Below are 21,925 nucleotides of genomic sequence, written 5' to 3' on the forward strand. Positions count from 1 at the left end.
AAAAAAATAATAAATTAGCTGCATTTTTTGTTAAAGCTGTACTGATTTACGCATTTTATAAGTAACTATTTTGCCATTATTCAAAAAGTTATAACTTCTTAAACTGCAACTAAGCATTTTCATACGATGGTCTTACAGGTCGATGAATCTGTTACTATGAAAATTTATAATAAACCGTCAATTCTGCATAAAGCGTTGTTCCGGCCGTTACTATTGAACATTATGCAAGAATAGTTGTTTATATATGCGGTAGTTTTTCAAGTAAAATGATCGTTGAATATCGGACTGTAAGATTAAATGTGACTTTGAATCCAATTGCATGCAGTAATTATAATTTCCTACACTCATGCTTGCATAAGCATGACGCACTAGTTAGTGTATGACAAATGATATATATTTAATATATATATATATTACACTCATTTGCGTATAAAATAAAATATCTGATATCGATATATAAGTCCAATCATAAGAAATAACATATGGCCAATTCTATCACTTCTTTTTCGTCTTTGTCTCTAGACAAATACCGTTTACCTACTATTAACTTGTCTATCAATCATTGATTTTGTTACGCCGAATATTCGATTGGCGCCATTGCAGCGATGGCAGGAAATCTACCATGCTGTCGCGCCACGATCAACATATTCCCGGTGATTGTCTACGTGCCGCCGCGCCCAAAGCACTCATCCTGTGATCTCAGTTGTTCGACATTTAAACGTGACAAGGTTTCTCATCTCGCAGTTGAGGCGTTACAGTTTTATTTATTTATCTATTCATTTGGAAAAGTCGTCGCAAATCTATGACAAGCTCCATCCGTGTTTTGGTCGATGATATTTCCTTTTCTTTTTTCTTTATTAATTAGTGACTACTTATCAATATTGAAAACTTAATCTTAATTAATATATTAACAATTAGAAAAGTGTTTTTTCCGCATATATATAACGGCTGTTTTTCGGAGTGACTGTTGTTTTTAGTGGACAGTGTGTAATTATACACACACACACACATTATATATATATATATATATATATAAAGTTGAACGTTTGTGTGTGTGTCTGGTCACGAATAGGCTCCTATATGGTTGACTATATGTGATCAGTTTTCTATAATAATGATAGTAGATGTATCGAGACACAGGAATGGGTATGTTTGATCTGGCATAATGATGATTCATTAAAATTGTGGGGTCTGCGTACGCGCCTGGTCCACAAAGTATGGAAATAAAAAATTTAAAAATTAAGCCCATCGCGTCCAAATGGCGATATTCTTTGTTTGAGACGAAGGCGAGTAAAAAAAAAGAATTGTTAAATAACTTCGAAGATCAGAATACTAGTCAGCACAATCCAAATAAAACAATACACTTCGCAATGCATCACGCACTTTTTTATCCATTTACAGCATTGTAATGTTAGATAACGTTTGCTTTTCAATGTTCGCTTCCGATGATGAGTAATGGTGTTGAACATCCTAAAATGTATTCCTTTAATTTATTTGACATTTATAATTCTTGACAGTATTATGTAATAATTAAGTGAATGATTTTGTGCTGCGAAACAGATACTCTCAGTAATTGTAAATGTCTAACGAATCTAAGAAAAAATTGTAAGATGGTCAACATCATGAAATTTGGAATATAGACTTTTGTCATTTATTCACACACACACATATATATATATATATATATATATATATATATATATATATATATAGTAGCGTTCGTGTGTCCCTTACAGCCTACACAACTAGACCGATCATGATCAAACATGACACGATGGTGGTTCCTCACCTAGAGAAAGTGCACATCATTTTCCAAGGTTACAGGAAAATGTTAAGGTCGGATATCCGCGAAACGAGCACACGAGCGTACAGCAAAGTCCTGTGTGAAGCGTGGGTATCTTTGCTAGTATAACAAACACTTGCGCAATGATTTTGTTTTTAAGTCAATTGAAAGTATGGAATTTCACACTGGTTTCACCGTATAAAATAACCGAATTGGTGATACAAACTCACATTCATTTCGAATGTATCACTTGATAATTGATGTAAGTATATTTGTTAAAAAAATGTATATTGAATAAGCGCACTATGAATAAACACAAATAACGGTAAATAATATAGTAATACATCTAAAAGAAAAGAAAAAAGCGTTCCAGATTCAAAGTAGTCTTTCGTTGTTTTTTTTTTTGTTTGTTTTGTTTTTTGGAGGGGGGTGTCTCTAATTTTGATAAATGTAGGTAAATTCTGTACAAACTGTTCGCATGCTTTTTTTTTCAAAATTATTTTCCAGGCGGATTAATATCTTTAGTACGCCTGCGCAGAATCAAAACGAAAAGGTTTCTACTGCACATGCGCAGTACTTGCAATAATGTATCTATATCATGAGACGAAGGATAAACTCGATTATCTAGATATGCATAAATATCGTTCAAAAAACATCATATAAATACCATGACATTAACTCTTTTTTTTCTTCATATTTCGTTTGGATTTTTAAAACGAATTACGACAAAATGTAGATTTTCCAACGAAATTAAAACTATCGAGTTTTAAGCAAACTTTGGAATTGTTTCACTAGTACAATCTCTTTCTTATATATATTTCTTTTTCTAGTATTCTATAAAAGGGGGCGTTGTACAGGATGAATCATGAGAAACGGACGTTTTTATAACGTGTTTAAAACGTTTGGAGAACGCAAGAAGCATTCTAAAAAACATCCGTTTTCCATGACTCGCCCAGTATGAGTTCGTTTCCTACGGACTCTTAAACTGTTGGCCTTATATTTTGGAAATTTCACACGAACGTACTTTATGTACATGGAAGTGTTCTGTAATAGGTTTTCTATCGGAATGTCTTCGATAAAATTCGATGATCTAAAACAAATTCGTCGAAAGAAGGAACAGGCGATTTTGACTGAAGTTAACGCCTTATACAGCATCGTGCATCATAAATCCTTATACAGCATTGTAAATTAACAGCACAAGTTCCTGGCATATAAGATCAACGATAAGATCTTTGATATGACAGGGGCACATTCGAAATTAATGTTTCTGTTTATAGCACAACTCAAGCATGCCACTTGACTTTTGTATTTAAAACTTAAATTCAAGCCATTATATAAAAATGATCTTAGGTTCTCTACAGTGCAATGTATACTAAAAATGTACTGTGAACTGTCACAGTGGGGAGACATATACATATTCTCTCCGGTGCACCAATATGGGTCCTCTACTAGAGCAGCTAATTAATCGATTTGATTGAAAAATGGGCGATTTCACTGATTTCGACGGCAATATAGGGGGAGTGGGAGATTTACTGATCCTCATAAAATCCTGGGCAAAGTCTGGATCCCTGTTATATATATCCCGTTGTTTCATTTCACTTGACGTTCTGAGAGATGAAAGGACCTCTTTTTGGGGCTAAAACAATCTTTATATGAGATACATAGATATTCGAATATTCCATTAAAATACTCCATTTTGTCTAGAGGCGTGTGCAGCTTCTTGCTTTTATTTGAGGTAAAATCACTTGCGGCATTCCTTACAAAAACATTAGTATGAGTTATCTACACCGAGGAACTCTTATTTAGGTTGTGATTACTATGAGGGTTTGAATATTTAGTCAGGGTTTACTTGTAAAAAAAGGTATCATAATATTAGGTTTCTCTTTAAAAACACCTGTATTAAAAGGCCTTAGATATACAATGATAGTGTTTAGTTGTCATTCGTTCACTCTGATAGGCATTCAATAACTAACTGTAAATGTAGCTCCATAATCACTTTTGGTACGAGTACTGTAAGATGATTTTTAAGTGAAAATGGAACCAAATCATTAGAAAAACGAGATCTTTTGATAATCACCGATGAAATGCAATTCTAAAATGAAGTTGTAGCAATTTTTTTTTTTTTACTTTTGTTTCAAATCGAATTATCTTGATTATTATCATTTTAGTGTGCAATTAATACTCATATAATCTTTATAATTTAAAATAAATACATTAATTAAACAAGTCGTTTCAATTATTAAGAAAATAGGAACTTTCTTGAACGAAATGTTCATATGTGTTTTTCAAGCTCTACCCTAAGCCTTCGTAACTTTAAGTGACTTCTATGTAAAACTACGTCAGACTCTAAAGGTCAACCTATTTCAACTTAGTGTTTGTCTTCTAACATTCCTTTCTATTAAAATATTTTAGCAAAATTAATATTTACAAGGGAAATTAGTATAATCATCATTATTTATATGACTATTAGTGTAATCATCATTATATGACTATTAGTGTAATCATCATTATATGACTATTAGTGTAATCAATATTATTTTATGACTATTAGTATAATCAATATTATTTTTATGACTATTAGTGTAATCGATATTATTTATATGACTATTAGTGTAATCAGCATTATTTATGACTATTAGTGTAATCAATATTATTTTTTATGACTATTAATGTAATCAGCATTATTTATTACTATTAGTGTAATCAGCATTATTTATGACTATTAGTGTAATCAATATTATTTTTATGACTATTAGTGTAATCAGCATTATTTATATGACTATTAGTGTAATCAGCATTATTTATATGACTATTAGTGTAATCAGCATTATTTATATGATTATTAGTGCAATCAGCATTACTTTTATGACTATTAGTGTAATCAATATTATTTTTATGACTATTAGTATAATCAATATTATTTTTATGACTATTAGTGCAATCAACATTATTTTATGACTATTAGTGCAATCAGCATTATTTTTATGACTATTAGTGTAATCATCATTATTTATATGACTATTAGTGTAATCATCATTATTTATATGACTATTAGTGTAATCATCATTATTTATATGACTATTAGTGTAATCATCATTATTTATATGACTTAGTGTAATCATCATTATTTATATGACTTAGTGTAATCATCATTATTTATATGACTATTAGTGTAATCATTATTTATATGACTATTAGTGTAATCATTATTTATATGACTATTAGTGTAATCATTATTTATATGACTATTAGTGTAATCAGCATTATTTATATGACTATTAGTGTAATCATCATTATTTATATGACTACTATTTAGCAACCACGAGAAAAAATACGTATATTCTCTGTGTACTCTTATGTGCGCGCGCCTGTTGATATTCTTGACAATCACTGTACAATCACTTAACAAAGTGTACAATTTCAGACTCCTGTGTGTCTACTCTGACTTTGCAATGTCTAGGTTTACACTTCGTCTAATGTTTGATGATGCGTGCCAAAGGTTATTTGACGAGAAATCACGAAGTCTAAACTGAAACGAATCTCAAATTTTATTCAATTCGATCTACATTCACCAACAATTTACACCGTGCGACGATACTCCGTAATTTAAGCGAGAGACCAGTGCCAACGGCCCACTCCTTACCCTGCACTCCCAACTCCCGGACGGCGCCAAGTTAAAAGGATGGATATCGTTTGAACTGCGGCTAATGTGGAACATCACAACTTATCGATGATAGAATGTAATTCGACGAATATTTGAAGGTGTGAGTCGAATACTAGATAGTGGTCCGGCATATAGTCATATATATATATATATATATATATATATATATATATATATATATATATATATATAATGTGTGTGTGTATACATACATATATATATATGCATGTACATATGTGTATATATATGTATATATATATATATATAAAGCTGAATGTATGTGTGTCTTGTCACGAATAGGCTCCTACATGGTTCACTATTTAAAAAGAAATGATTACATAGAATGATAGATGTATCGAGACACAGGAATGGGTATGTTTGATCTGGCAGAACGGTGGTTCATTAAAATTGTGGGGGCTCCGTTCGCGCCTGGTTCACAAAGTATGGAAATAATAAATTTAAAAATTAAAAAAAAACATTCAGAAGTGTTTTTGATATAGATGTACATAATACTTTGATAAGTATGTTTTAACTTAAATAGGGATGGTATAATAAAATTGTGGGGTCTGCGTTCGCGCCTGGCCTCTATAGAATGGAAATAGGCAAAAACTTTAATAAAGACTTTTCATATCTATCTGCGAAGTGTACTTTGATAATTATGTTTCAGTTTGAAGAAATATGGTATAATGAAATTATGGCGTGTTCGTTCGCACCTGACCTTCATAGAATGGCAATGTGTCACAAAGCATAACAAGGTTTTTTTAATATAGATCCACAGAATATTGTGATAAGTGTTTCAGTGTGAAAAGGTATGGTATAATAAATTATGGGGTTTATCTATTTCATTTTTACTTTCATCATATTTTACTTTGGTTTTGATACCTCAACTTTCTCTTTACAACCTTTCCTTTTCATAACCTATCGTGCTTTCATAAATCAGAGTCCATTTTCTGTAGGCTGTTTTTGAACACAGTCAACGGCGAGTACTTTTGCTAGTATATATATATATATATATATATATATATATATATGTACTCTTTATTTGTTTTTCCATGAGCAGTAATATGTTACTACAAAGTCATGAGCATGTTTCGATTAGCTAGGTATCAGTAACTAAGGATCTCATCAGGTGATATAGTTTATACGAACGTAAAGTTTGCAATGAAAATATCAGGTATTTCTCGTCACAGGGAGTTAATATCAGGAAGTTCCGTCAAATGTTATACAAAAAAAAAGATTTAAGCGTATATCAATAAGACCCAATAGGGGTGCAAATTTAAGTCTATTACAATACAGAAATTAATGTGAAAGGAAAGGGGTTAACAATCGAGATATAGGTAATGGAAGACTAGAAATAATAGTATTCGTATGCGTGTGTCATAGCCAACCAAAATCTTAAACATACTAGTGTATATAGGTTCAATCAGTAGGGGAATGGGAATATGACATATCTAACCATATAGAGGTTTCAGATTTAATCAGGGTTATTCATTTATAAAATGCTTTAAAATTGACTTGGATTTTTATGGGGTCAGAAAATCTACGATTTAAGCTGCCCTCTTATATATCGTCGCCCCACCACCATACATACATTAGTGAAAATGTTAAGAGATAAGAAGAACAAGAAAAAAGACGCAAGTGAGAAAAAGAAGAAAAAAGGACAGAGGAAGAATGAAAAGGGCATACCATATACATTTTATTATGGCGATTCCAAGGCGTGTCTTTCTCATTTCACTCCTCCACCCATCTTTCATCATAGCTTTTTTACTTACTATCAGTTCAGCCCAACTTTGCTTGGGCCCTATGTACTGTTCATAGTTCATCCTTTCTGTGACTACCCTTTATGTAAAATTTCACTTATTTAACCCAGAAATTATCTAATTTGGTAGAGACCGCACAGGTAATATTTTTTTTAACTTTGACCCCATTTCGACTCCTTATCTTTATTGCTTTAGTCTAAAATCACAATAAAAAGTTTGACCCATGTAAGAGACAATGTTCTATTGACTTCAGTCCAGCATCTTTTTACAGACAATGTCCTATTTTTGCCCTGTTCCTTTCGAATTTTCACTCATTTTAAATTAAAAAAATACTACGAGTTCCTTTCTCGCACTATTTCAACAACGATCATATATTATTATTATTATTATTATTATTATTATTATTATTATTATTATTATTCAAACGACCCTTCATCAAAGGAGGTCACTCTAATATTCTTGACAATGGTAGGCAAATTGGCATTTTTAAAGCACATTTTTGCGATTTTTACACTTGTAAGGGTTTTGATATTCAATGATTGTATTTGTTATTTTTTTAAGAGTAACGTACGAATGAACTCAGAAAGTACCACGCAGATTATAGATATTTTTACAGTTGTTTCAAGACACGAAGTATCTATTAGCTGAGATATTGAAGAAGTCTGAGTATGCACCTACCTGAATTAGTAAAAACGAATGTTTTGGATAGCGAAAACTAAACTTACAACTGAATTACACTCTTCTGGTAGTGGAAGGTATAATATAGTTGGATCGTACGTGTGCTTATACACGTTTGTGTTTGTGACGTATTTGTGTCGTGGAGGGGGTCTATATATGTGTATGCTGTTTGCATCGTGATGTGTTTAATGTGTACGTGGCATTAATTAATGTCTGTGTTCTTATCCTGAACGGACCGTATGTATGTATGTATGTATGTATGTATGTATTTTACGACCCGTGATTCGTCTCATCTGGTGGTGTTGGTACCTACGTGTCAGAACATAATACACGTTACATGCACATGATATAACCTGTTTCTGCTGTTGTTTCTTCTGGGAGATTCATCAATCGCGATTGGAGGGGAGTGAAATCAGTTTAAAAGAATACTCAAGACAGACGGGACCCAAGAAGATTCGAGATTTTATGTATTTTTATTCACTTCCAGGTATTCGTCATAGTAGAGGAGAATGATCAACGATATTTGTTTGGATAGATTCTTCTATGCTTCCATTTTGAAACTTCCCATGGGGAGATACATTTTTAGCCCATGTGTTTCTCTTGGTGTCTCCAATCCAACTGCTAACTATGCTTATGCAAACCGGAACGTGTGACATGTGACACGGCACTTCCAGTCTCTGTTCGTATCTTCCGGTGCAACTGACCAGGTCGCAGAGTTTGATACGTTGTCAAAACATGACTTCAACTCTGTAGTCAACTCATCACTAGATAGATAGATAATTATATGGATAAATAGATAATTATATGGATATCTAGATAAATAGACAAACAGATAAATAGATACCCAGATAATTAGATAAACGGGTAGATACACAGACAACAGATAATTACTGCTTCTGCCCGGCCACTCTCTCACAGTAGGTTACATCGACCGTTGTAAAAACAATAGTAGTTAGATTAATCGAAATACTGCGAATAATGAATCCTCATTTTAAAACTTCAGAAAAACAACGCACGAAAATAAATCCCTTTTAAATAACAATAAATCCTGGGTATTTTTATTCATGACAACTATTGAAGTGAAATAATCCACCTCTTCTTTCCTCCGACATTTTTGTGCGTCCATTATTTCTTCTGGGATACATACGACAATTCCAGTCGTGATCGCTGTCGTCTTCGAACCAAGGAATGTTTTTAATCAAACTTCATCATTGATCTATATCGAACTGAACTTGTGAACGCCAAACTGATTGCAATTGATTTTGTCTCGAATTTTTCGGCCTTCATCAAACCGTTTGTATATAAGTTCACGCGCACTTTAACGAGAGATCTTTCGCACCAACTTTCTTTTCACTCAGATATCTATGTCTATCTATGTATTTGGAAGTAAATCTGTCGGCCTGTAAATCTATCCAATAATAATCTCTGTTCATTTGTTATTCCATTTTGGATTGAAAGACTGGAGTGTATAAAGTCTTTGTACATGGGTTTGACAGGACAACATGGAATGAGGATACTTTTCCCTAGAAGTAAATCCTCTTTAAATATTGAAACGCAGATTGTATTCGCAGCCCAAATTAAATCTCCTCGGTATTGTTAACCTACACTTGCTTTTACAAAAAATAACGCACCTTCTCTGTGGGGTATATGTGAAAGGGGGTACCGTTTAACGCTAGGCTATGGTTAGAAACAAAACAAAAAAAAATAAGTAATATACGACGTACCGCATCTCTCTTTAGGAAAGAAGAAGGAAAGCATGGCTAGCTCATTTATATACCCGAAGGGCATCGTGGGAAGGCAGGGTATGATGGGAGAAGCTATTTTTTCTTGTCTATTCCTTTTTTTTATAGGAGGATATAAAAGCTGGGAAAAATTCCCTGGAAGTCAGAAAAAGAAAAGAGTCGTGAACATCTTCTCTTGAAAAGTATTTCGTGTTGCTGACGTTCAGATTGTGCGGTGTGACATTGGTGGCGAGAGGCCAGGTGTGGTCGACTGGAAAAGAGGGCAGAAACATTATGTTGTCGAGCGAGTGACTCATTCCTTCCCGAACCCCAGAACCGAATCCTGATTGTACCTATTTACTATGCCTCCCCACGAGACAGAGTTAGACACCAGGGTCGTTTTTTAACGTGGAGAAAAGGTACAAAAATAAAAATTTTCTCAGTCGTGAAGGATTTCTCCTCCACCGAAAGAGAACAAGAAATAGAAGTGCAGCATCTGAAGAACAGATGGTATTTATTTGCTCCCCCACCGAGCAAATTAGGCACAAGGCCGATTTTTAATGTGAGGAGTGAAGGGAGGGGGAAGGGAAAAAGGGGAACAGCTCCCGAGAGGTGGGAAATGGGAGCTGGTTAAAGGTCAGGCATGTGGGGTTGCCCCCACATCTGGTCTTTGCTAGTCATAGCTAGTCCTAGCTAGTCATAGCTTGCAGTATCTGTCGGAACAGATGGTATTTATTTGCTCCCCCACCGAGCAAATTAGGCACAAGGCCGATTTTTAATGTGAGGAGTGAAGGGGAAATGGGGACCAACTCCCCGGGGAGTTGGATAGTGACAATTGGTATGAAGGGTTGCCCCTACATTGACCAAGGTCTTATATGTGAGGTTGCCCACACATATGGTCTTTGCTTGCAGTATCTGCCGGAACAGATGGTATTTATTTGCTCCCCCACCGAGCAAATTAGGCACAAGGCCAATTTTTAATGTGAGGAGTGAAGGGAGGGGGAAGGGAAAAGGGGACCAGCTCCCGAGAGGTGGGAAATGGGAGCTGGTTAATGGTCAAGTGCTAGTCCTGAGTAGAGAGAGCCTTGGTTTCTGATAACCTCTACTGAAATTAAATAAAATGTGAAAATATCCATTTCTTCTGACGTGTGCATAGTTAGTGTATGCGGAAATATGATGAGGTGCCTTAAAAGTAAGGTGGAAAAGAAAGTAGGGATATAGTAGTACATCGAAGGGGGAATTATGGAAAATATTTTCGATATAAAAATACTTTCTAATTATTATATACTAGCACTACTCCTCAGTAAATCTACGGATTGATACATATAGTCAGCAGATATGTTTCGATAAATTTTATATATTTCTTGATAGTAAAAAAATAGATTTGTGGACAGACAAATGAATATGACTTTATTAACATATCTATATATAGTATCCATTTTATTTTTAATATAGAATTGATCCAAATGAGATAAATTAGTAATTATTGAGAAATACTCAGAAAGTAATATTATGTTACATAGTTCAATACAAATGAGATCACATTGTAAGAAACAGTATTTAATGTATTTCATCAGTCCGGCATCCTATGAAAAACAATGCTCTTCTTTGTTTGATCCTATTCTTTTCAAATGTTCGCTTTTCAGACGTAACGTTTAGCTGACTCCTTTCGTCGGTAAAGGGCCGTTACTTGTCAAAATTACTACGGGTTTCTTTTCTCACACTATTACAAAAACTTACCTTATATCATCATAATTATATTCCATAATGAAACTACATCTAATTGAGCCTACTGTAATATTCTTGCCAAGAGTTGCCAGATCAGCATTTTTAAAGCTAAATTAAACAGACTTTGACTTTCTTTCTTAAGGCAACTTAAACTTCAAATATTATTGTATTTGGATTTTCTTTTTACATATACTGTAAGGTTTTGAAGGGTTTAGTATAAGAATAGAACAAAAATAGAAATATAAAATACGACAGGATTTATTGACTCACTCTTACAGCCTGCGTGGGGCTCGATTACATTACATTTTTTTGTGTCTCGTTCCAAAAGAGTTCAATAAGAGGAAAGAGGGTTAAAAGTCCAAGGGAGGTAATTTCGATTATTCTACATCCCTCTTTCAAGTCCCAAATTATTACTGAAAGTTTCTCTGGTGGTTTAACTTTTCTACCACTCTTTGTATATTTTACTTTGGGACTTTCCGAGTTAAAGGATTGGATATCCTCGTGTACAGTTGACTGCACATCTGTTTGGTTAGTTTGTCCCATTAAATTATTATAGCTGCACCCAGGAATGTCTCTGGATGCATTTGGTAAGGCAGACAATTCTGTCGGTGCAGCTATTTGAGGAAAATCGGTGTACTCATTTCTTTTTCGAAGGTTTCTATGAAACAATCCTGAGTCCGTTTCAACCAGGATTGATCTTGGAGTAACAGTATCTATCACTTTGGCTGGGCTCGTTTTGGGTGTTTTCACCCAAACTGCCTGTCCTTGGGTAACAGGGGTTTGTTCTCTAGTTCTATGATGTTTATCAAAATACAACTTTTGTTTCATTTTGACCCGAGCGTCTGCTTCTTTGAAGTTTTCGACACTTTGCTGATAATTTTCATTTTGGTGAGGAAGTGCTGGAATGCGAGTCCTGAGTTTCCTATTCATCAACAATTCTGCAGGGATTTGGCCATGCTGTAGTGGAGTAGTATGGTAATTAAGTAAAGCAATGTAAGGGTCCTTTGACGTTTTAAAAAGATTTTTGACTGTCTGAACAGGACGTTCTGCTTCGTCATTGCCTTGAGGATGGTGTGGGCTGCTGGTAAGGTGAATAAAACCATAGATTTTTGCAAACTCCAGGAAATCTTTAGATATAAATTGGGGGCCATTATCACTTATTTCAGGTATACCGTACTTAGCAAATATTGATTTGTAGTGGTTCACAATACAACTTGCATTGGTATTTTCAAGATGTGATATTTCTATCCATCTTGAATAATAGTCTATAACTATGAGGTATTTGTGGCCATTCAATTCAAATAAATCCATCGCAACTTTTTGCCAAGGGTAGTCTGGCAACTTGGTTGGTTATAGGGGTTCTGGCGGATATCTTTCTCTTTCACAAATACTACATTTTTCTATTTTCTCCCTATTTGCTTTGAAAGTCCTGGGCACCAAACATTACTCCGTGCCAATGTTCTACATTTCACTATACCTTGGTGTCCCTCATGAAGACGATCCAAGATGTCTTTTTGAAGATCCGCAGGGATGATTAGTCGGTTCTGATACAGTAAAAGTCCTTGGCTGACTGTAAGGTCCTGCCTTATAAACCAGTAGGGTCTTAGCTGAGGGTCTTGTGTAGCGGTTTCAGGCCAATGGTCCATTTTATAATAGTTCATGACTTGATTGCAGATTTTGTCAGAGAGTTGTTTCACCCTTATTTCTTCCAATCTCCTGTCGGTAACAGAGATGTTTTGTATAATTGAACGGATGAACATGTCTGTCTCTGTCTCCTGCTCAAATTCATGTTTGGTTGGTAGGCTGTTTGGAGCTCTAGATAGTGTCTGCTGTAATGAGATTTTTCCCAGCGGTATGCATGATTTCATAGGTGAATCTCACTCAGCGCATACGGAAACGCTGTATTCTTGGGGTTAGTTCATCAAGCCGGTTTGTTTTTAATAATGCCAATAATGGCTTGTGATCCGTTTCAATTATGAACTTATGCAGCCCAATCAAAAAGTCGGCAAATTTTTCGCAACAACAAGTGACTGCAAGGGCTTCTTTCTCAACCTGAGCATATCTCTGTTCCGTTTCAGTAAGTGCTCTCGATGCATAAAATACAGGTCTCCAGTCATTCCCTTGTTTCTGGAGCAGTACTCCTCCCAAGCCATAGGAAGATGCATCAGCCGAAATTTTTGTTGGCTTATCAGCACTATAATGGAGTAGTACCGGTGCAGAACTCAGATTTTTCCTTAGTGTTTTAAATGCAGTTTCCTGAGGCTCATCCCAAATCCATGCAGTGCCTTTCCTCGGGAGATCTCTGAGTGGTTTTGTGGTCTCTGATAAATTTTCAGCAAATTTACCAACATGATTTGCCATCCCTAGCAGTCGTCGCAGTTCAGACACGTTTTGTGGTCTGGTCATGTTCATGATTGTGTTAATCTTCTCTGGGTCTATTTGGATACCTTCTTCTGAAATGAGTTGCCCAATAAATTTAATTTTTCTAACACAGAATACACATTCATCATTTAATGTTATTCCTGCTGCCTCCATTCTCTCTAGCACTATTTTTAAACGCTGGTCATGTCCCTGTTGGCTTCTCCCACTGACAAGAACATCATCTATGTCACAGATGACTCCTGGTCTTCCTGACAAAATGTGTGTCATTTCGCGGTGAAAATTTTCAGGGCCTGAACCCCAACAATGGTTCCATCAAGTCCTTAACGATGTACAACTCTTGCAGCGAATTTTTTTCTCTATAACAAAGTGTAGCATCTACTTTTTCAATCACCTTTATCTTGTTCTGACCTGGTCCATATAGTCTTTTATCCGTCTGCTTTATTATAGGAGAATTTTTCCTAAAGAACCGGTCCGCCACTACAGTAACATCAGCGCCTATGTCCAACCTGAAATTGACTATTCTGCTGCTGTTCTTCGCGGTGGTGACCTTTATATTGGCTTGCCAGTCAATTTTTCCTTCCTCTTCACCGTTTTTAATGTTTCCCAATGAAATCGACCCTAGGAAGTCATTTTCTTCTTTTGCAACTCCCCTTACCGATTTTGTTCTACATTCCGATGCATAATATCCTAGTTTTTTACATTTGTTGCATGTTACATGCATCGCTGGGCAGTCATCTCTGCCGTGTGAGGTAAATTATCCACATCGTATGCACTTTCTTTTAGTCATTTTATTATTGTACTGAAAGTTATTTTTTCGAAATACACGGTTTATTTGTGTATCTGGTTCTGCTGAGGATATAGCGTGTGACTGTTGCTTTGAGGTTTCATGTGCTCTACCCATTTGCAGGCATTTATTTAAAGTTAAGGTTTTATCGGCTAAAAATGTTTCCCTTAAAATATCATCCTTCACCCCAACAACAACTTGATCCCTAATTAATCTGTTCGTTAATTGTCGAAAATTGCAACTTTTTGCAAGCTGGCGTAGAACCGCTATATAGTTTTCTATATTTTCTTCCGGTTCCTGCTTTCGAAGGTGAAATTTGTATGACTCGTACGCTTCATGCGTTTCTCCAACAAAGAAGTCCTCAAATTTTTGCAAGACTTTTTGAAGATTATTTCGATTCTCCTCTGAATTAAAATGTAACCCTTCAAAAATATCGAAACATTCCTCACCGATTATAGAAAGGAAAACAGAAGTCTGATATACTGAATCAACCTCGTTTGACAATCGACTGGCCACAGAATAATTCAAAAAATTTCGTTTAAATTTCCTCCAATTGTTCGCAACATTTCCTGACAGAGACATTTTTGCCGGGGGCGGTATATTGGCATTGAAATTTCTTTAAGCCATAATTTTATTTTATTTTATTTTTTATTTTTTTGTAAAAATAAAACGAACTTACTATTTTTCTGACGAAACTCTTCTTTTTTTTTTTTTTTTTTTTTTTTTTGTTAACTTACTTCGGTTGTCCGGGTTTGTTTGCTGTTTTGATGTCTTTCTTTTTTTCTTTTATATATAAAATTCTTTCTTTTTTTTCTTGTCTCACTTCTGACGCCATGTAAGGTTTTGAAGGGTTTAGTATAAGAACAGAACAAAACGAGAAATATGAAATACGACAGGATTTGTTGACTAACTCTTACAGCCCGCGTGGGGCTCGATTACATTAAAATTTTTGTTTCTCGTTCCAAAAGAGTTCAATAAGAGGACAGAGGGTTAACAGTCCAAGGGAGGTGATTCCGATTATTCTACATATACAGTATAGAATTAGATATTTATCATTTAAAAATCGAATTGGAAGTTAAATTAAAAACAGCTTTTTATTTGACATTGCATAACCGATATGTAAACTAAGGTATTGACACATTTTCTTGTTCTCTGATGAATAGAGACGTACAAACTACATTAGTATTGTTGAATGCGATCTGTACTTGCTTATTGCAACTATGTAAATCAAGAGAAGAGTAATAGATATAATAGTTGTTCTGTTTTTAAATCTCCGAAACAACTACTATTTCTAATTTAACAATTTAAGTTAAAGTATCTTGTTTATTTCTGTCATGCAGTTTAATCACCTTTTGTAATTGTAAATTTTCACGTGTTACTCTGGCTTAAGCAAGTTTTATTTTATTGTTTTACAAGGAAGTAAACACTTATCAAGGCCTGGAAGCCACTCAGGGATAAGGGTTATTTCGTGTACAGTAATCAATGGGATAATATCGTAGTACTCGCTAGTAATGGAGATCTGATAAAGTGTCGTAATTAAGGGAGCGATTCATCAGGAACTTGTTTATGTTGGACTTGAAGACATCCAAGTTGTAGTCAGGTGGGAAACAGGCAAACGGAAGAGAGTTCCACAGGCGTGCACTTCTAAGGAAGAAGCTTTGTTCATGGAATCTACGTTTTGATTTAGGCACAGATAAAGGGTGGGGAAAATTACTGACAGTAGTTTCAGCTAGAAGGGTGTTTTTCGTGAAAGATATCTGCGATATGTTTGGTTGTGTCCCCAAGAATTTAAAATCTTTTTTTAATCATTATGAAATGCTCAAAGCTTCTATACACACGTGTGTGTGTTAAAAAGATAAGGAATAAAAGTTGCATGTAACTTTGTTATATCATCAGATCAATAAGGAAAGTATAAGAGAAAAAAACCGCTTTAGACTACGGCATTTCGAAGCTAAATGCTGCTCATCAGAAGAGAAGAGTCAGAATTATGCAGGGTATAAAATATAGATAAAATCTAGCTGAAGTATATTAGATTAGAAATGAAATATATCGAAGTTACAATAATAAAATAATAAAATATAATGAGGACATAGTTAAGCATACGTGAATAGGAAGGAGCTTTCTCTATCTTTATAAGATAAACTCACACACTCACACACACACACACACACATATATATATATATATATATATATATATATATATATATATATATATATATATGAGAAAGTATATATATGTGTTACTCCAAAAAGAAGTTCTTGTAGCTAATATACAGTTTGATAGTTCAGTGCTGAATAGAGAATACATAATTAGAAAATTTAAAAAAAAAAAAAATCATCCCCATAACACTACTTAGTTACTAGCTAATTTTTTATTTTGACAGAAACTTTGAAGAGAAGAATGATTACATTTTAGGTTTAACAAGAAACGAAGTTCAAGCTAGTTCAAGCAGCTAGTCTCATCATGGGAGCAAAATGGGGAGGTAATTGAGTAGTTCTCGAGCTAGACCGAATAAGTGTGTGACTCGTATTTTTATATTTGGATTGTGAATATAGATGATTGTACGGAAAACTGGAAAAAATTGTATATAAGATTGTCTTAAGAGATGAACAAGGACGAACTAAAAGGAAATAAAACGATAAGTGTATGGAAAGTAATAATTAATCTATTTTATGCCCACACGAAATATTACTTTTTACTATGGTAATAGTTATAAATATTTTGGAATATAAAGTGGTTGAAATCCCGACGATATGGTTAAAAATCGGCAAAAGAAGTCCTAAAACGAAGCGTCGAGCATTTAGGTCTTTCGTTTTCATTTTTAATCATAAATAATTTGTAAATTTTACAGCGGAGCCATAGATGGCACGTATTATTCGTCTAGGCCATGAATGTTAGGATTTAGTTTAGGTGTTGTATTTCTGGTGTTACCAGATCATCCCGCCTGAATATATTGGCTTCCTGAGACGAAATACACCTAACATTGATGCTTTTTGTTTTTCTACTTTCTTTTTGCAAAACGGAATAAAAACGCATCTTTTCCCCCTTTTTTCTTCCCATTTCCGCTTTCTATTTCTATATCCCCCATTTCCTGATTGGTTTCCTAACTTAAAATGTACCAAACATTAATACTGTAACCCTTTTTCCTCTTCCTTTGCAAAACTCATGTTCTGCAGGGCAGGAAACAAAAATGATAAAATCCACTATAAAATAACAAAAATACAAACACTACAAACTAGAGATTGAAGAGCCTGAAGGATAAAAACCTTCTACAAAATAACTGAATGCAACATGAATACTATTTCCAAAATAACTGGATTCGGTATTCAATAATCTGAAAAGGATTGATATGCCATAAAAACAAAACAACCAAACAACAGAAATTTTGCGTTTTACGTCATAATTTAATTATGGATTCAGTTAAATAATGGGAAACAAAGTGATCTTACACTATCCAAATTCAAATTTATGAACATTACTTTAAAGTGTATATATATATATATATATATATATATATATATATATATATATATATATATATATAGGGTTGGCCATTCGTCTACGGAACCTATAATGCTGTTTGATTTTAAAACCGTTAGAATCCTGATTAAGACAACAAATATAAACTGTATTCAGCCAATACTCTACCACCAATAGCAATAGCCAAAGACTCTTTATCTGAAAGCACATCTTTTAAACTCCTCGGCCCAACGTTCGCAAGAAACATGAGTTGGAACAATTACATTGAGAGCATTGCCAGGAACGCTGCGAAAAAGGTAGGTTCTCTCTACCGTGCTAGAAAGCTACTGACCCCTGAAAAGTATCCTGTACCTCTATAAGGCCACCATTCGCCCATGTATGCAGTATTGTTGTCATATTTGGGCCGGTGTATCTGCTACTAGTCTCTCACTCCTAGACAAGGTTCAAAAGAGAGTCGCCAACCTAATAGGTCCTGAACTATCATCCAAGCTTCAGCCTCTGTCCCACCGACGTAATGTAGCATCCCTCTGCCTGTTCTACAAGTACTTTAACGGTGTATGTTCTGACGAGCTGCAAGCATTTTTACCCCCTCTACGTAAATACACCCGACAAACCCGACAAGCAGCAAAATCCCACCCCTTCACAGTTGAGATCCCTAGATGTAAGAGAGCCTTCTACTCCAGTAGTTTCTTCCCCAGAACCGCTAGACTTTGGAACTCCCTGACAGGTTCCTGCTTCCCCAACTGTACTGACATGCAGAAGTGTAAGTGTAACGTGAACCGATATCTTGCTGCCCAACTCCCCACCTAGTGCCCCTGTAGCCTGTGTCCCTAATAGTAGGCCCCTACATCAAAGTGGCAATGTGCCTTGTTTGGGGTGAAAATGTAAAAAAAAAAAAGATACTTTCATGTATCAGCAGTCTTTTTGCAGTTGAATGTTTTGTTGTTTATTTAAATGTCTTTGTTTTTCTTTTTTGTTTGTTCATTTTCCCGTCATTTGCCCATCGGTTTATTGCATTTATAGAATTATTCTCGCTCGCATTTCAATTGCTATTTTTTCCCCTTTTATATTTTATTATTGTTGTTTGTTATTATTTATTAAATTTTCTTCGTTTACCTTTCGTGTCCATTTCATTCGTTCTTATTTTGTTTTCATTCTTTCTCTCATTCTTTATAAATTCTCTTTATTTTTTTCTTTATATTCTTTTTATTTTCTATGTTCATTACATTCTCTTTCACATCTTTTAAGTGTTAGTTTTGGTTTTCTACTTTGAGGTTTTTTTTCTCGCTAGCCGCCATTTTTAAAAAAAAATTTTTGTTTATTCTTTGTTCCTTAATTCTTTGTTCGTTCCACCTGAACTTAGGGGAGGTGAGGGTAGTTTAGTGGTTAACAACATGGACTAATTATCTGGGTGTATCAGGCGTGAATCCAGTGCGTTCCACGGAAGTTAGTTAAAAATCACAAAATAAGTATTTGGGTTTTACATTAACGTGTAAAATAAGGTACACTTGACACAAAACAGAAAAGAACTCTTCAAATTCTATCTGTTTAGTTTTTATCCTCATATTTTTGTATTTCTCTGATTTTTCTATCTACGATTTTATGTTTATGCCTATTCTTCACTAGTTTATGCATTCATTTTACAACATTGTGTTGTTGTTTTTTTCTCTCGTATTTTGAAAACGCCGACGCTTGAATTATAATCTCGTCACAACATCACAAGTCCAATCAAAATTTTTCTTAATTTCAAAAAAAAAAAAGAAAAGGTTCAATTCTTCTATCTGACAAGGTATAGTAGATGCTACACAAAGTCGGCCTTAATGTGACTGTTATCGTGCGCCACACAATCACTAATAATCTTGCAGCATTCAACAATTATCACACAGGCATTGCAGTGTTTAGCAATCGCGAATGAGTGAATAGCTTTTATACCAATAAACGTAATCACTTCATACATAGGTGGTGCCTTCAACAGGATTCCAGACCTTTTTCGTATGGGCAATTTTATTGATAGTTCACACATGAAACTATAGTCCCTTTCGAGTAATCTCCTTCGGCTGTAATGCACTTAGTGTACCATTCCAACAACTTTTGGAAGGCCTCGTGGAAGTTCTTTAGCATGAGCGTCTCAATTACTCTCGTCACAGCCTATTACATTCCCTCAATTGTAAGGTTTTCATTTAGGCTTAGAGAATAATCAAAAGTCACAAGGAACAAGATCTAAATTATAGGGAGGGTGAGGAACTGTCTTGATAGCCAATTTGATCAAATACTTTGTGACAAGGATAGTTGTGAAATTTTGCATTGGCCTGGTGGATATGTCACTGACCCGATTTGAAAGGTGCTGGTCTATTCCGATGGAATACTTTCTTGAACTCCCTTAAAATTTCAACATAGTATCCCTTGTTGACTGTCTATCCAGTGAGAACCCAGCGCATGTAGATTATGCCAGTGTTGTCAAAAAAGGGGATCATCGTAAGTTTCTGAGTTTATTTGCTCTATTTTGCATTTTTGAGTCTGGGAGAGCCAGCATGCTTCCACTGGGAACTTTGTCTCTTGGTCTCTGGCTCATACCAATAGATTAAGATTTCATTGCAGATCTCCAGAGCATCAAAGATTGCGGGATCTCAATTGATTAACTCGACCATCTCCCTGCTGTCATGATAACGTCTTTCGTTCTGATCTTTTCCGAGTACCCTTGGGACAAATTTTGCGCAAATCATTCATATCCTTAGTACCTGGCAAATAATTGTGTGTACAATTCCCACACTGACATCAAACTATGCTTTAATTTTCTTTATAGATATGCGGCGGTCTTTATCAATGGAATTCTTTATTTGGCGATAATTTCGGTGTTCTGACTTCTTTACTACTACCACACGTTTCCTCATCATTACTTTAATCCCTTATGCCACTCCAAAACTGATGCCCGATTCAGATAATCTGGCCCCAAAGCGGTCTGAAACATTCCATACGTTTGTGGTATTTTTCCAAGTTTAAAACAGAATGTTATTGCATATAGTTCTTCTAATTTTTCTTTACGTCCAGATTTCATTTTTGAAATTCACCGCTGCGACAATTAGGCTTTAGTAGGGCGTATTCCAATTCCTGCTGTAGGTGTTCGCTTGAACCTCAAATCATAAGTATTGGTCTGTCATCTCATAAGATATTTAGCAATAGCATACTGAATTTTCAAGAGTCTACGACAATTTTAAATGCCTGTAAAAAAAAAAGTCTAAGGCACCTCGTATTCATCAAACTATATTGCCTTGAAGAGAACTGCTGGCTTAAATACGCCGACAAAATAACAAAATTTACGCCGACAAATAAAAGAATTTAGTGACGTTACTGCTTTTTTATGATTTAATAGCGTTTACCCTTACTCAGGATTGCTAAAATCTAATGACTAGAAAAATCCAAAATCACTACAAGCAATACCGGAAACTTAAAAAAAAAACGCTGTTATTTGGAGAGTGTTTTTTTTCTAAGCTATGTATGTCGAGTCTGGGAAGTGTAGTCAAACTTACTATTTAACCAATCGTGAACAAATGGGCTATTAAATTTAGTAGGGTGCGTTCAGATATCTTGGAAATTGAGCTAAACAGCTTCACATCAGAAGTTGGTATGTCAACAGGTTTGGACGTTCCATAGTGTATTGGTTATAAGTAGGGCTATAACAACAGCATATTCCTCTCATTATTTTGACTCTCGAGTATATATCTGATACAGTTAGACACAGTTAATCAACCGTGAACCACATTACTCTATATAACAACATATAAAATATCAATGGATACACACGTGAGAGTAAAAACCATGAAAAGAATATGCTGTTGTCATAGCCCTAGTTATACGTAGTTGCTGTTCGATATGTGCACCTTCTTGTGTATAAATGCTGCTTCATCCGATCAATAATTGGAGCCCTTTAGCAGGTGCCATTTT

Source organism: Euprymna scolopes, chromosome 2 (assembly GCF_053919585.1).
Source record: "Euprymna scolopes isolate OS-2025 chromosome 2, ASM5391958v1, whole genome shotgun sequence".
Taxonomy (NCBI): domain Eukaryota; kingdom Metazoa; phylum Mollusca; class Cephalopoda; order Sepiida; family Sepiolidae; genus Euprymna; species Euprymna scolopes.